The sequence below is a fragment of the Schistocerca piceifrons genome, chromosome 10 (assembly GCF_021461385.2).
Source record: "Schistocerca piceifrons isolate TAMUIC-IGC-003096 chromosome 10, iqSchPice1.1, whole genome shotgun sequence".
In the NCBI taxonomy this organism is placed as follows: Eukaryota; Metazoa; Arthropoda; class Insecta; order Orthoptera; family Acrididae; genus Schistocerca; species Schistocerca piceifrons.
Window position 1 is genome coordinate 83,744,128 of NC_060147.1, and position 16,430 is coordinate 83,760,557.

Below are 16,430 nucleotides of genomic sequence, written 5' to 3' on the forward strand. Positions count from 1 at the left end.
CCACCTGCCTTGCCAGTGAACTAAGCTCTTCTATCCTAGATGTCTTAAATATTGAAAGCCTTATTATTTTAATATCTTGATAGATAAAAAGATACACACAGCAAAGTACTTGTTCCTTTGTGTGCTGTAGGTACTAGTCAATAAGTATGCAATGTATTTTTATCCTCAGTCAAATCTTGTTGAAAAAAATAAGGAATGTGTTGTGGAGTACTGTGGAATATTTCTGCTTCAGTCTCCACTGTTTCATGAAGCTCCAGCAGGTAGCAGTACTGTATGTTGCCCTCAAAATGGCATCTCTAATGGATGTGTGTACCAAGCAGAGAGCTGTCCTTGAGTTTCACTTGGATGAAAACCAAAGCAGCCCAGATATTCTTAGGCACGTGAAGAATGTCTATGGAGACTGGCAGTGAACAAAAACAGGGTAAGTTGGGCGAGGCATCTGTCGTCCCAACAAGATTGCACAAGCCTGTCTGATCTCCTGCATGCCAGCCGGCTGCACACAAATGTGATCCCTGCGTGTCAGAATGTGCACACACTCTCATTGAAGACTACCAACGGATCACTATTGGACACTTTGCTGCTAAACTGGATGTCTGTTGGTAGTGCTGACATACTGACTCAGCAGTTGTGGTATTCATAGGTCTGTTCCTGCTGGGTTCCTTACCACTTAACTGAAGACCATCTGTGCACAATTGGTTTTGTGTTACGAGGCTGATCATGATCGTTTTTTGATGAACATCATCACAAGCGGTGAAACATGGGTTCGTCACTTTGAAGTGGAAACAGAACAGCAATGCATGAAGTGGTGCCACACCACCTTTCCTAGGGAGAAAAAGTTCAAAGCTGCATCTCCAGCCGGTAAAGTCACAGCAGTGGTCTTGTGGGGCTCAGAAGCGTAAATTCAGAAAGCGACTCCAGAATGTTCGTCGTCCCAAAAATGCAAACGAACTGCTACTACTCCATGACAGTGCAAGGCTTTCCACAAGTGTGCCCACATGAGGCACTCACAAAACTTCATTGAATTGTTCTTCCTCATCAATTCCACAGCTTGAATCTCAAATCTTCCATCTGTTTGCACTCCACGGGAAGCAGTACGTGGACGGTGGGGAAGTTATTGATGGAGCAAGACGTTGGCTCCAACAGTGACCAGTAGAGTGGTACCATTCGAACGTACAGGCCCTCCTAGTAAGGTGGCACAAGGTTCTTGCATTGAACGGAGATTATGTTGGAAAATAGCATTTTGTGACCAAAAGAGAGGGGAATAATATAGTTTATTGGAACCCAGAATAAAACTAACATGCTTTCAGAACATCTTTTATATAATTTACAGTAAACTTCGATATCTACATCTACATGGATGATCTGCAAATCACATTTAAGTACCTGGCAGAGTACTTATCAAGCCACCTTCACAATTTTCTATTCTAATCTCGTAGTGTGCGCGGAAAGAAAGAACACCTGTATCTTTGCGTACGAGCTCTGATTTCCCTTATTTTATCATGGTGATCGAGTCTCCTTATGTAGGTCAGTGTCAACAAAATGTTTTCTCATTCAGAGGAGAAAGCTGGTGATTCGAATTTCGTTAAAAGATTCCGTCGCAACGAAAAACGCTTTTGTTTTAATGATGTCCGGTCCAAGTCCTGTATAATTTCAGTGACTCTCACTCCCATATTTTGCAATAATACAAAACGCTCAGCAGCAGATATGACGTATTTTGTTTAATCTCTTGCTTAACTAATGGGTCAAGTCTTTCACGAGAAATGTATTTGAAATTTTCTCTCTGCCACTATCCTTCGTTTTCTTGACACATGGGCCTATTCTAAATAGGTGCAACTTGGGTTTCTAATGGTGACATTTGTTTGCAAGTGGGAAGAAGAAAGACTGTATGCAGCTGAACAGTTAGCAAAGGCATTCATGGACAACTTTGTATGTGTATTTTTTATATTTCTCGAGTGTATTCTACCGAAATTTGGGTCTCTGAGTCAATATTTTCAAACTGAGAAATTAGTAATTTGTTCTTTGCATGATAGAATGTGAGAAACGTACAAAGAAATCCTTCTCTGTTATATGTCTCCTGATTAAATCAATATAACTAATTTGACAGACATACATCCAGCAAATCGAGCCCAACTTGTGCCTTATACGCAAATGTATTTAGGTGTAGGTGTGATGGATTTCATGAGCCAATCTGAAAACATCTCACAAAAATCTAAAGTGACTGATTTCTACTACAGAGTGCAACAGTTTCTTATAGTATCTTGTTGTGAGATAAAAAAGCGGTATGATTTCAACAATTCTGTTCAAAAAATGTTGAGTTGGTTAACACCAGAAATAGCATTGTCAAAAAGTGCTACAAGGGCGTCAACGCTTGTTCCACTTATAAAGTCGGTTCAGAGGATTTCTCCAAAATACAAAAGGCTTATGCACATGATTGATGATCAGTGGAGAGCATTGCCACATGCAGAATTTCCCGAAAATCTACGGTCTAAAGAGGTGGACGAATTTTGGGTGTTCATAAAGAACGCTAGAGACCTTCATGGTAACCAAGAGTTCCTCCAAATAGGAATCTTTGTGCTAAGATATTAGTTTTACCACATTCTAGTGCTGATTGTGAGCGGGTCTTTTCAAAAATGAATCTAGTGAAGACACCATTGCGAAATAAGTTACATTCGGCTACAGTCAGCGCAGTAATGCTCACTTCCCAGCGTGTGAAGAATTGTGTACAGTTCGAACCAACCACTGCAATGATTGCATCAATGAACACGTCGAACATTCATGCTAAGAAGAAGTAATCTCATCGGCATAGTGACGCCGATGTGGAGTTCGACAACGATGCTTATTAGGGCGAGTTTAATTATATTATTATTTTTAATTATATTACGTACACAGTGCTACTTTTCGATCGGGGTTAGCGAATTTTCCTTGCATAAAATCTGTGATGCTTTGGACACTTCCGAATTTATCTGGTTCTGAACGTATTTTTAATACGTAGCATCGCCATTAGAGACGTTTTGGTTCGTAATTAGGTGGTTTTATGGATAAAAATTTTAAAAGATGAGAAGACTTTGCCATTCGCGATTGAAAACGAATATTGTGTACGTCATATTATCAGCATTATTGTTTTTGTTTTTTTTAAGATTATCAATATACGATAATTTTAGATAAAAAACGATAATTTTAAATACAAAATGCCATAATTTTATCTTCTGGGGTTGGCAACGCTGATTCTAAATAGGTGCAACTTGGGTTTGTAATGGTGACAGGTTTGTTTGAACCACAGGAGAGGGCCACGGAAACGCTGGGGAAAAAAAAAAGAAATACCGCATGCATATTAAGGAGTCATGCGCAAGCGTGTTTGCGCCAGCGTGCACAAATTTATCGCGCCTCCACTTATCAAGCATAAGTTTGTCAGAAAATTTCGAGCTCAGACGACGATGCGTCGGCTTTGGCAGCCATTTTGTACGTTACGAAAAAAAGACTAAAGGGGAAACGTGATATTTGGAGTAAAGAAACGGAAATATTATTCCCACATTAACTATTCGCAGTAGACACGCTGCGGAACTTTTGAACATAATGCAACTTAACCGGACCAAATAGAAAATCAAATCACTGACGAATGCTTGCTCAAGTCTCCCTATTGTTGGGACACATACGTACGCCTGAATGCTGGCACAAGCGTGCATAATCGAAATTCGATCAAGCCGCGTGAACACTCCCAGTGTTACGCAAATGTATCCTACACAGGATCAAGAATGCTTGGACAAGCACACTTACGCATGCGTGCTTGACAAGCACGTTTGGCTGCCTTGAGCACGTAACTGTCAAAGCGTCTGCGCAATAAATGTAATTCTGTGGCGCAAGAGCGTGACCATGCTATTGGCCTGACGCTAGAGTTTCTTCGCCGCGCCAGTAGTTGGGAGTGGGTACTGCCTGATAAAATAGCTATTTCAAAGCGTCTTTACTGTTCTAGTGCGGTATCCTTGTGGGCTCCCAAAATGCTGTGATTTTTTTCCTCTGCTAAAAAATCGTACGATTTTGTAATTGGACAACTGCCAGATTTTCGTGGGATTTCTACAAGCAAAGCTGGAAGCATACCACTTCCGCGTTACTGGTATTTACATGTCACAGCATTCATCCATCTATTTAATGACAATCATGCCGCCGCCTCCTTCCCCCACCCCCTTTCCCCGCCCACACACACAGAACTGATATGATACATTTGCGACAATTGTTTATGTGATGTGCGTAGGTATCATTCGCTGATCATTCTAAACGGAACACTTTTGGACTGCTTCCTCGTGGACGTAGCTTGCTTTGCGTCATGTTTATCCCCCTCTCGCAGCTTCTGTCTGCCTCCAACCCGTTCTCTAAACTTAGCTCCGAGACGGCGTAGTATTAATAGAAAACTCAGTAGCGTACACAGAATGTAGTTTGGTACCAGCGAACGCTGTGTGTGGAGATCTGCTGCGATTGCGTCTGAAGGTTAGTGTACATAGGCGCATTAGAAAGCATCTTCTACAAACTCGCTGCCGAGCTGTAAACATTGCTCTTAAGAATCGAGTGCGGCTAATGCTGGCCTCTTAGTTACCACGTAGCCTACTGGGAGTGGTATTGTAGTGAATTTGAATCGCCTTGATTTGTAACAAAATAAAGATGAGTGTGTGAAGTAAAAACTTTTAGTTGAAGACAATGGTTGATGCCCGATATAAGGCAATAATGGCGTGTCATTGTTTCGTGTCGAAAAGAACCGCAACAGTTAGCATTTCAAAACTGTCATTCACCTCCGCAGTAGAAATACTATCAAGGTGTACTTAAAGACGGCTATTTGCTTTTCCCGCGATTTCGAGTTCTGTAATTTTGTGAAGTTTAATTTTACAACCGCACAAGAACAACGCACCTACTCTGGAAGGAAACATCGCACATGATACTGAACACGTGCGTAAATGTTTCGTCGGCGGACACGTGAATCTTTCAGGAGCTATATCTTACAACAATAAATTAATTCATCACAGAACACCGCAATGGAATATACATGGCTGGTCATTTCACAACCCGATGATATCAGCGTTTTGGAGTCTATATGCTCAGATAATCTTTGACGCTCTCTCTCTCTCTCTCTCTCTCTCTCTCTCTCTCTCTCTCTCTCTCTCTCTAAACCCGTGAAGATGAAAAAATGCACACTCATTGAACGAAAATGTCCTTCAAAGAAGGGTCATTTCTCGAGGAGTATTGCAATTACAAGATAGGTTATCATTAACCAACGAGTTTACCTTGTTTTATGCATGCCCCTTAATGTTTCCCCTTTCAAAAACCCGCTGCAATACTCTTTCCCATCATTTTCTTTCTCTGTTTTACAAAGTGAGCTTTGATTCTGAAGTAACTTATATATCAGTACAACACGTCAAAACCTTTTTGATATATTGAGTACAGAAATTAAGTAACTATTAGTACCTTCAAGCGGCATTTCCCAAATTAGTAAGAAAGCAGGCTTGCAGGTACCAATAGCTACATACATTCTCTGTTTGATGTTTGACACATTGTACCGGTAAATAAATTATTTAGTCTAAATAAGATAAGATATGATTAAAGGATCTCCGTGGCAAGTGTCTGGTCATCAAGAGATCATGTGATTGATACTGGTAATGCAGGTTGCACGGGGCTGGAATATAGTAGCCCTTCTTGTTGCACAATATATGTGAACAGTTACCTATGTGAGAAAATTCTACTGTTCTCTATGATATAAATTCACCTACATACTTTTCTATTTATTTCGCTGTCAGCTTGCTGATTCAACTGATACATAATCTTATAACTAGGAGACTAGGCATACAACATGTGCAGCTGTTCAGTCATGGGCACTTAAATTGTTAGTTCAGTGGTTGAGGATTGATTTGTTTTTGTAGGATTGTAATTGAGTTAAAATAATAGATCAACATCCCAGTTCAGATTCTGTGTGGGCTTCTTTTAAGATATAGCAAATGCAAGTGGTGAAAAACTCTCGGGTGGCAGTTCTAAAATCAGATATGTACACATTACGCTGTTAATCTGCGTTTGCCTGCCTGTTAACCAGGCAGGCAAGCTACTGCACGTTATCAGCAGAATGGGCAGGCTGCTTTACTCCTGTCCAAGCCAATGTATGTCCAACTGAAGCAGGCTCAAGGATTCTTGCTTGTCTGCCCATCTTCCCACTGTGCTACAATATGTAGCAATTTATTACGGTATGATTTCATTGGACTGTTATGAATAGGGTTGGGAATTCAATGAAAAGCCTTTTTTATCCAAGTATCACAAGGCAAGGCCCATTGAAATGTATATTCATTTTGTGTCATTGTAGGCTACAAAATGGTGGATTTTATTTGTCCTTTTCAGTGTCTTTTTGTGCTTATTTATTTATTTTGCTATGAGAAGTTTTCTCTGGAACTTCACCATTTTTCGTCTAGTACTGGCAATTTTCTATTCGAACTATCTTCACGTCAGCTTTAATACATGTTTCCTGTAGTAAGCAGACCCATCTCTGAAAGTAAGCAGACCCAGCTCTGAAATTTGAGATCCTTTACACCAAAGAACCTGAAAATGTCTATTACACTGCAACACCAACTAAAGTAAGGTTTTGAAAGTCTAGTTTCTGCAACCTCAGGGTTCTCCAACAAAATATGACCCCAGTTATACCAGTTTTAATTACTTTTTCCAGGATGTGTATTGTGAGTTTGCTGAATTCATTGTAAGTGGCCAAAATAGTTCATTCTAACTTCCCCAAATGCATTTCAGCAAACATGAAGTTAGCTTTTTTATTATGTTAATTTAAGAAAGTATGTGTCTGAAAGAAGAAGCTTTTCTTTCGTACTAAACTCTCTTTATGCTATATTGCATACTGACAGAATGTAGTGTTTAATATCCACTGAGTCATACTTTTTTCCCATTTCAATGTTTGCCCTAAATTTAGAAAGTCTATTCACTGCTAAACTGCCTCAAGTCCTTAGCATACATTTCAGTATACTTGTCAGCCCCTAAATGTACATCCTCTTCCAAAATATGGTTTGGAGTGAGGAAACTGCTGGTCAAATTTACAGATACACTGTAACATACCTGAAGCTTCCCAGTGAGTGTATGGTAAGTTTTTACACAATATGCATTGTGAGACACTCCCTATTTATTTGAAACTGCCTCATAAAAACATTTCCCCTACTGGACTATGGATTCTTTTCATGACTGGTTTATATTCCCCAATTCTAAATTTCTCCTTAATCTCCTGTAAGTTTGGTTTGTTTCTTTTGCTGCTCCAACTGTTATGATAACTGAGCTGCAGTGAAACTTCCTACGCAAACATACATCTGGCTAGTGATGTTGGACTGATAGTGCAACCTGTTGTAAGTTGCAGCAGGCTGAACAGATCCCATAAAGCTTATCAGGCTTGTGTCAACCCTAGTTAGCCTTCTTTCCTGATGAGGCAACAGTTTGTTGCGAAAGCTTGAATTTTGTGTGTATGTTTGTGTTTGTTTGTGTGTCTGTCGACCTGCCAGCACTTTCATTTGGTAAGTCACATATATATATATATATATATATATATATATAAAAAACAAAGATGAGGTGACTTACCGAACAAAAGCGCTGGCAGGTCGATAGACACACAAACAAACACAAACATACACACAAAATTCAAGCTTTCGCAACAAACTGTTGCCTCATCAGGAAAGAGGGAAGGAGAGGGGAAGACGAAAGGAAGTGGGTTTTAAAGGAGAGGGTAAGGAGTCATTCCAATCCCGGGAGCGGAAAGACTTACCTTAGGGGGAAAAAAGGACAGGTATACACTCGCACACACGCACATATCCATCCACACATACAGACACAAGCAGACATATTTAAATATGTCTGCTTGTGTCTGTATGTGTGGATGGATATGTGCGTGTGTGCGAGTGTATACCTGTCCTTTTTTCCCCCTAAGGTAAGTCTTTCCGCTCCCGGGATTGGAATGACTCCTTACCCTCTCCTTTAAAACCCACTTCCTTTCGTCTTCCCCTCTCCTTCCCTCTTTCCTGATGAGGCAACAGTTTGTTGCGAAAGCTTGAATTTTGTGTGTATGTTTGTGTTTGTTTGTGTGTCTATCGACCTGCCAGCGCTTTTGTTCGGTAAGTCACCTCATCTTTGTTTTTATATATAATTTTTCCCACGTGGAATGTTTCCTTCCATTATATTGATATATATATATCTTTCCCCCATGTCAGTAGACTGTCAAATCTAACCTACTGTTCCTTTAATTAGGTTAAGCAAGGTGAATTTACTTGAATGTTTCATTACCGGTACTTATAACTTATCGTGATGTGGTTGCAAATTAGTTTCTTTGCACTTGTGTAAATAAAGTTCTCTCCGATACCACTACCAAGACATAAAAGTGATGCCATTGTATTACAGTCGGCACATACACCAAAGAGCCCAAACATTGTGTCCACTGCTCACCACAGTATTCAAGGCCACCTGGTGATGTTGCAGGCACGTGATGCATATAATAAAGTATGTAATGGATATATGTGGAGCTGAGATGAATGAGCAGTCCTTTTAGGTGGAGAAAGCCACTAACATAAGTGACTTTGAAGACAAATTCATATTTTTGTTTCTCTATACCTGGTAATGGGTATCTCTTAAGCAGTGAAGTTACTGGAATGCTACTGACATCAGTGGCTTGTCTGCTCTGTAAAGCAGACTGGGCAGAGATGTGTGACCGCTGTGCCCACAGTGTACAATGTCGGTGCAGGCACAAATGTTTAAGACCACACTATTCGTCACATGTTGTTAAACGTGGGACTTTGCAGGAGGTGACACATACATGTTCCCATGTTGACCAAACGACATTGTCATTGGACTTTGGAACAGCGGAAAAATGTTGCCTTGTTAATGGCTACAGGAGAGCTTTGCCAACAAGCAAGTAATAAAGATTTTCATCTAACGGTAACAAGAGCAGAGTTCCTTTCTGCAATAACTGCTCAGGAGTCAGTGACTCCTGGAATGATTGAAGGCTGAAGTATTAGTTGAGACTGTTGTGGAAACCTCTAAACATAAACACATGACATTTTATGTGTTAATATTACCACTCTAGAAGTTATCATTATTTAAAAATGAGTGTAAAATCTTTTCAAATGCGGCTTGCATCCTCAAAATGATTGGTTTTTGTACTACCTACAAAGAACAATAATTGCTTTTCGAAAATACTGGAATTCACAACCTCACTCCCCAGAATATTAACACCTAATTAGTTTCTGTTGCTAATGATAAAATTCAATTTCTTTATATCTTAGTGTTAGAAAGCACAAATAGTTTATAACAGTTTAACAACAGGCTGTGATTAGTACACATTTAATAGCTGCTTCACTTTTTTGGTGGCTATCTTGATTCATTCTTTATTTCTAGAAGTTCTGCTTCATCACAGATTCCAAAAACGTCAGTCATGTGAAATGCAAACTGTACTTTTCTCACATGACATCCTGGAATGTCACAGAACAAGGCAGTCAGGTGGATGCAGTATTTCTTAATTTCTGAAAAGCATTTGACTTGGTACCACACCAATGATTATTAACAAAACTGCTATTATATGGATATCAAAATTTGTGACTGTACAGCAGAGTCCTCCTAATCTGAACCCCGGTAATCCGAACATTCAGTTAATCCAAACATGAAAAATGTTAGTCTAAGTATGGAAACCTGTGTGTTAATTGCTGTTCATACACACTATTTTAATTTACACAGTACAGTAAACATTTATTAGAAAAAATAGCAAGAAAACATTAGGTTTAAGCAATGCATAACAATAAAAGAAAAGCTGTCAAACTTACTAAAATACAGTGGACATTTTATCTCTGCTTTTTAGGTGACAAAAACTCAGTCGTTTTTTGGCGTAATGGCATGTAGTTGCACCATCATCTCATAAACATCAAATCAGCATGTGTAGCAATGGGCTGTTGCTCCAAATAACGTTGCGCAAGGTCAAGAGCTTCTGCTGTGGCACTGTGTGGCACCAGCTCTCCTTTGTCGCTTTCAGGCTCATTGTCACATCTGTCACAGCAGTCCACTTCTTCCAGGTGTCAAGTCACAGCAGCAACTAAATCAGCATTAGTAAGGTTCTCCACACATGCCCATCCGCTGCCATCCTCTCATCTATGTCTCCTTCACTAGCTTCTTCACATCCAGGGACTGTCTGTATCATTTGTAGTAGATTTTCCTCTTCATTTTCGACTATGTTGTCCTGAAATTCAAGAGATGTCCACAGTTTTCTCCATGATTTTCTCAGAGTATTTTCTGGAATATTCTGCCATGCCTCAGCGACCCAATAAACAACATCCTTCACATTGGTCTTTTTTATTTTGTCTACTAAAGGAATGCTATCATCTTGGATCAGCATTCTTAAAAATTGTTTTCTGTAAATCAGTTTTAATGTATGCAGTACACCCTGGTCCGTCGGCTGTAGAAGTGGTGTAACATTTGGCAGTAAAAACTTCGTCACAATTTCTCCATCACATAATTACTCAGTGCTGGGGTGAGATGGCGCGTTATCAGTCAAAAGGATTGCACACAGAGACAAGTGATTTTCCTTAGAAAACCGTTGAATAGATGGAACAAACTGACCGTGAAACCATTCTTTGAACAGCTTACCATCCATCCATGCTTTTTTCTGGTTGCGATAATATACGAGCAGGGACTACATGTTGCAGTTTTTAAAAGATCTGGGCCTAGCAGATTTGCCGATCAGCTTGTGATTACCAGCAGTGTTGCTGCATGCTAATAAAGTCATACAATCTTTGCACATTTTAAAGCCAGGAGTGTGATCTTCTTCTTTTGATGTCAAGTTTTTTGTTGACAATGCCCTAAAATTAAGGCCAGTCTCAACAGCGTTATAAATTTATTGGGGAGAATACTTTCCCTCTCTTAATTTTGTTTCAAACTCACCCGAGTTGTATTCCTTCACTGCATCATGGTCAGAAGAAAGCTTCTCTCCAGTAATTGTTAGCTGATGGATTCCATGACGTTTTGTGAATCTGTCCAACCAACCCATACTTGCACAAAAAGACTCATCACGATTCATTAACTTGTTCATGTAAACAACCTTGTCCTGAACCAGTGCTCCACTCAAAGGAGTTCCCCTTTCTCTTTCCTGTGCAAACCAAAGGAAAAGAGCTTCATCCACTTTATCGTACTGGGACTGTTCCAAATTCTGCCAAATTTCAGGTGTTTTTCCCGAAGACGTTGCACAGGACTGTTCAAGCTTCACTCTGTTCTTCTTCCAATCACAAATGGTTGCTTTACCAACACCCAGTTCTGTTGCCAGTTTAGATACATTCTCACCATTGTCTGACCACTTCAAAGCATTCAGTTTTTCTTTGAGAGTTAACGTTGTATGTTTCCGTTTACTCATGGCAAAAATACATACACCATTACACCTGAACGAATACAATACAACTGTTACGCATGCCAGCGATCGATAACTAACATAACCAAGTGCTTTGCGAGCCAACTGGCATGACCTCAGACACTACAAAGGTCTCAACAATGCACAACAACAAGGGCAGGGAGTGAGAGTGAGCCATTGTTCCCACAGTTGTTTGCAGTTGTTACCATGGTGTACCTACTTATCTGCTTGGTATACTTCATTCTAGAAACTCGTCACTGTAATTCCTGCTAATCCAAACAAATTGGTAATATGAACAAGGTCCGGTCCCAATTAGTTTGGATTAACAGGACTCTACTGTACCAGTGAAAACAATCAATTATTGACAAAGTTATTTAATTGGAGAGAGAAAAAATCTACTCACCAAGCTGCGAAAGGGTTTTCACATAATACACTCCTGGAAATGGAAAAAAGAACACATTGACACCGGTGTGTCAGACCCACCATACTTGCTCCGGACACTGCGAGAGGGCTGTACAAGCAATGATCACACGCACGGCACAGCGGACACACCAGGAACCGCGGTGTTGGCCGTCGAATGGCGCTAGCTGCGCAGCATTTGTGCACCGCCGCCGTCAGTGTCAGCCGGTTTGCCGTGGCATACGGAGCTCCGTTGCAGTCTTTAACACTGGTAGCATGCCGCGACAGCGTGGACGTGAACCGTATATGCAGTTGACGGACTTTGAGCGAGGGCGTATAGTGGGCATGCGGGAGGCCGGGTGGACGTACCGCCGAATTGCTCAACACGTGGGGCGTGAGGTCTCCACAGTACATCGATGTTGTCGCCAGTGGTCGGCGGAAGGTGCACGTGCCCGTCGACCTGGGACCGGACCGCAGCGACGCACGGATGCACGCCAAGACCGTAGGATCTTACGCAGTGCCGTAGGGGACCGCACCGCCACTTCCCAACAAATTAGGGACACTGTTGCTCCTGGGGTATCGGCGAGGACCATTCGCAACCGTCTCCATGAAGCTGGGCTACGGTCCCGCACACCGTTAGGCCGTCTTCCGCTCACGCCCCAACATCGTGCAGCCCGCCTCCAGTGGTGTCGCGACAGGCGTGAATGGAGGGACGAATGGAGACGTGTCGTCTTCAGCGATGAGAGTCGCTTCTGCCTTGGTGCCAATGATGGTCGTATGCGTGTTTGGCGCCGTGCAGGTGAGCGCCACAGTCAGGACTGCATACGACCGAGGCACACAGGGCCAACACCCGGCATCATGGTGTGGGGAGCGATCTCCTACACTGGCCGTACACCACTGGTGATCGTCGAGGGGACACTGAATAGTGCACGGTACATCCAAACCGTCATCGAACCCATCGTTCTACCATTCCTAGACCGACAAGGGAACTTGCTGTTCCAACAGGACAATGCACGTCCGCATGTATCCCGTGCCACCCAACGTGCTCTAGAAGGTGTAAGTCAACTACCCTGGCCAGCAAGATCTCCGGATCTGTCCCCATTGAGCATGTTTGGGACTGGATGAAGCGTCGTCTCACGCGGTCTGCACGTCCAGCACGAACGCTGGTCCAACTGAGGCGCCAGGTGGAAATGGCATGGCAAGCCGTTCCACAGGACTACATCCAGCATCTCTACGATCGTCTCCATGGGAGAATAGCAGCCTGCATTGCTGCGAAAGGTGGATATACACTGTACTAGTGCTGACATTGTGCATGCTCTGTTGCCTGTGTCTATGTGCCTGTGGTTCTGTCAGTGTGATCATGTGATGTATCTGACCCCAGGAATGTGTCAATAAAGTTTCCCCTTCCTGGGACAATGAATTCACGGTGTTCTTATTTCAATTTCCAGGAGTGTAGATGGTTGCCATTGGCAAGCTTTTGGAGCCAGTGGTTCCTTCTTCAGGCAGGAGGGTGGAAGGGGAAGGAAGAAGGGTGAAGGAAAAGGACTGGAGAGGTCTAAGAGAAAGGTTAGATTTTGGGAAAGTCAACCAGAACTGCCGGTCAGAGGAGACATGCCATACGGAATGAGAAGGAAAGTCTGATTGTTGGGGACTGCATTGGTTGAAAACCTGAGAGCTTAAAGGTTTGCATTGTAATTAACAGAGGTGGGAGGGGGTGGTGAAAAATAGGCAGCAAAGACAATGAAAGATGTAAAAAACTAAAACAAAGTGAAGCAATGAGTAGTTACAGTGCAGAATTGCTCACATGGAAGAAATTAACATAAATCGAGGCCAGGTGGCTGGCGAGAACCAGGGATATGTTGTAATGCTAGTTCCCACCTGCGGAGTTCTAAGAAACTGGTGTCTGGGGGAAGAATAAAGATGGCACGCGTGGTGAAACAGGTGCCGAGGTCACGAATGTCATGTTGTAGAGCATGCTATGCAACAGATTATTGGGAGTTGTCAATATACATCCTTTGCCTATGCCCATTCATCCTAATTGATAATTTTTTTGGTAGTCAGCCGATGTAGAAGGCCAAATAGTGTTTACATAGTAGCTGGTATATAATATGTCGTTTCACAGGAATTCTCTCTTTGAAAGTATATGTCTTGCCAGTTACAGTGCTATTATAGGTGGTGGTAGGAGGGTGCATAGGGAAAGTCCTGCAGCAGATGGTCACAGGGGTAGGAGCCATAGGGTAGGGAGATGGGTGCAGAAGGACAAGAATATTGAGAAATTAGAAATAAATTTAATTTGGAGAAGGAAAATTTTACATGGCCCTATTCCAAATCCCATGCCACTTTGATGTTGATCTCATCCTCACTGAAGGCAAGCTACACACTTCCGTCCACATTAAACCTACCAACAAACAACAGTACTTACATTTTGACAGTTGCTATCCATTCCATGTCAAACGTTCCCCCCCATACAGCCTTGGCATCCAAGGCAAACGTATTTGTTCGAATGCAGACTCTTCACAGCAATACGCGACCATTCTCATCCCAGCCTTCACTGCATGTAATTACCCCACCAGCCTAGTTAAAAAGCAGATTTCCCGGGCCATCACATCCAATCCTGGTACTGCTGATCCCTCCACAAAATAGCTTCGTAGCACACCATTGGTGACACAGTATTATCCTGGTCTGGAATGTGTTAATCAGCTACTTCGACAGGGCCATGACTTTTAAAAGCATGTCCTGAAATGAGATCCATTCTGTCTGAAATTTTGCCCACCACACCTAGAATAGCTTTCCATTGCCCTCCTAATTCCACAGTATTCTTGTCAGACCCTACGCTCCTTCTGCACCCATCTCCCAGTGCTACGGCTCCTTCCCCTGTGACTGCCCCAGCTGCAAGACTTTCCCTATGCACCCTCCTACCACCTCCTATAATAGCACTGTAACTGGTAAGACATATACTTTCAAAGGGAGAGCCCCTGCCAAATGACACATGTCGTATATCAGCTATTATGTAAACACTGTTTGGCCTTCTATATATGTATGACTACCACCAAATTATCAATTAGGATGAGTGGGCATAGGTAGAGGATGTATATTGGCAACTTGCAATATCCTGTTGTAGAGCATGCTCTACAACATGACATTCGTGAACTCGGCACCTGTTTCACCACATGCGCCATCTGTATTCTTCCCCCAGACTCCAGTTTCTCAGAATACCAATTACGAAATTCTGAAAAACTGGAATTGGCTGATGCTTGAAGATAGGCACCAATTATCCCACACAATCCTACTAACAAAATTTTAGGAACAGTATCAAGTATTCCTCATACCTCTATGTATTGCTCCCATAGGGACTATGAAGGCAAGATTAGACTTATTACACACACAAAGCCATATAAGCAGTTATTCTTCCTGCCCTCCATACTCAGTTGAAACAGGAAGAATCCATACATGTGGTATCATGCTAAGTATCTTCTGAGATGCACTTCACAATGGTTTCCAGAGTATGCATACAGATGTAGATGAAACCAGCAGAACACTGTCTTAATAAATATAAAGCTGAGACTTTGTACATATATCTGGAAACTGCTCCCAGGCCCCCCAGACCGAAGTGGACCAAATGTGGCACACAAACTACTTGCCCTGATGGGATCTACATAGAGGGTTAATAATGGTCTAGTTCTGATATTTATGGAGATACAGGAATGCAATGTTTTTTATTTTATTTATTTTTTAGCCACTGCCATATAGGCTGCCCTGTACAACAGATGCGTTGTGTGGGAATGGTATCGACCTGCTCTGCAGGGCGGCCTACATGTCAGGGACAAGAAACAGTTTTCCAACCCCCAGAATGCAGGCTGCCCATCACTGTGTTGTGTCTTTGTGTCATTTTTTACACAGCAGGCACCTGCATCTTTATAGGTGGTATCGGTCATTATGGGAATGAGAACTGTGAGTGTGTGGATTTACAAAACTACCGGATGGTTATAATTAAAGTGCAGCTACTTGCAGAAATCCAATGTGGGCTGTAATTATCATATGGCAGCGAAACTTGGTTAATATTTAAATGCATTGACATGGATCTGATTTTTGCTGGAAGGAAATTAGTACCAATTTTGGTCACCAAGTCCAAATCTGGTGCAGCGAATGCAAGAAAAACATACAGAAATGTTTCCATATGTAATGGATTAGGAACAGGATGTGGGGAGAAAGATCAAACAAGTCAGAAAGGCATAATGTTGATTTTATTATTAACTGCCACTTATACAGTTTATTCAATATGACCAACTGAGACATCGATGAGGTGCTGTGCAGCACCAGATTTGCACCTGGTGGCCAAAGTTTGATCTAACTTTTTTCCAGTGTAAATCAGTTTCGCAAAATGCATTAACATATCTACCAAGTTTGTCTGCCATATGATAATTACAGCCCACTAGACCTCCGTGAATAGCTGCACTTTAACTATAACCATGTGGTCCAAGGTTGATTATTTTGTCTGCCCTGTTCTTAGCCTTTGCATATGGTTTACCCTTGGCACCAGAGGACTCTTCAAGAACTGTGCTGTTTGCTGATGATGCTAGCATACTGATAAAGAACACAAACATCCTTACCAGACAAAGCCAAGAGCATAATAGAA

At 41.9% G+C, this 16,430-nt stretch overlaps 1 protein-coding gene across 1 annotated transcript in view; it reads left to right on the forward strand.

Annotated features, from left to right (window-relative positions):
* Positions 1-4,361: 4,361 nt before the first annotated feature.
* LOC124718990 overlaps positions 4,362-16,430 on the forward strand; it is a 71,107-nt gene continuing 59,038 nt past the window's right edge. Inside the window, exon 1 of the mRNA XM_047244661.1 lies at positions 4,362-4,482. The gene's annotated coding sequence lies outside the window, so the exon portion shown is untranslated. The remainder of the gene's footprint in view (positions 4,483-16,430) is intronic.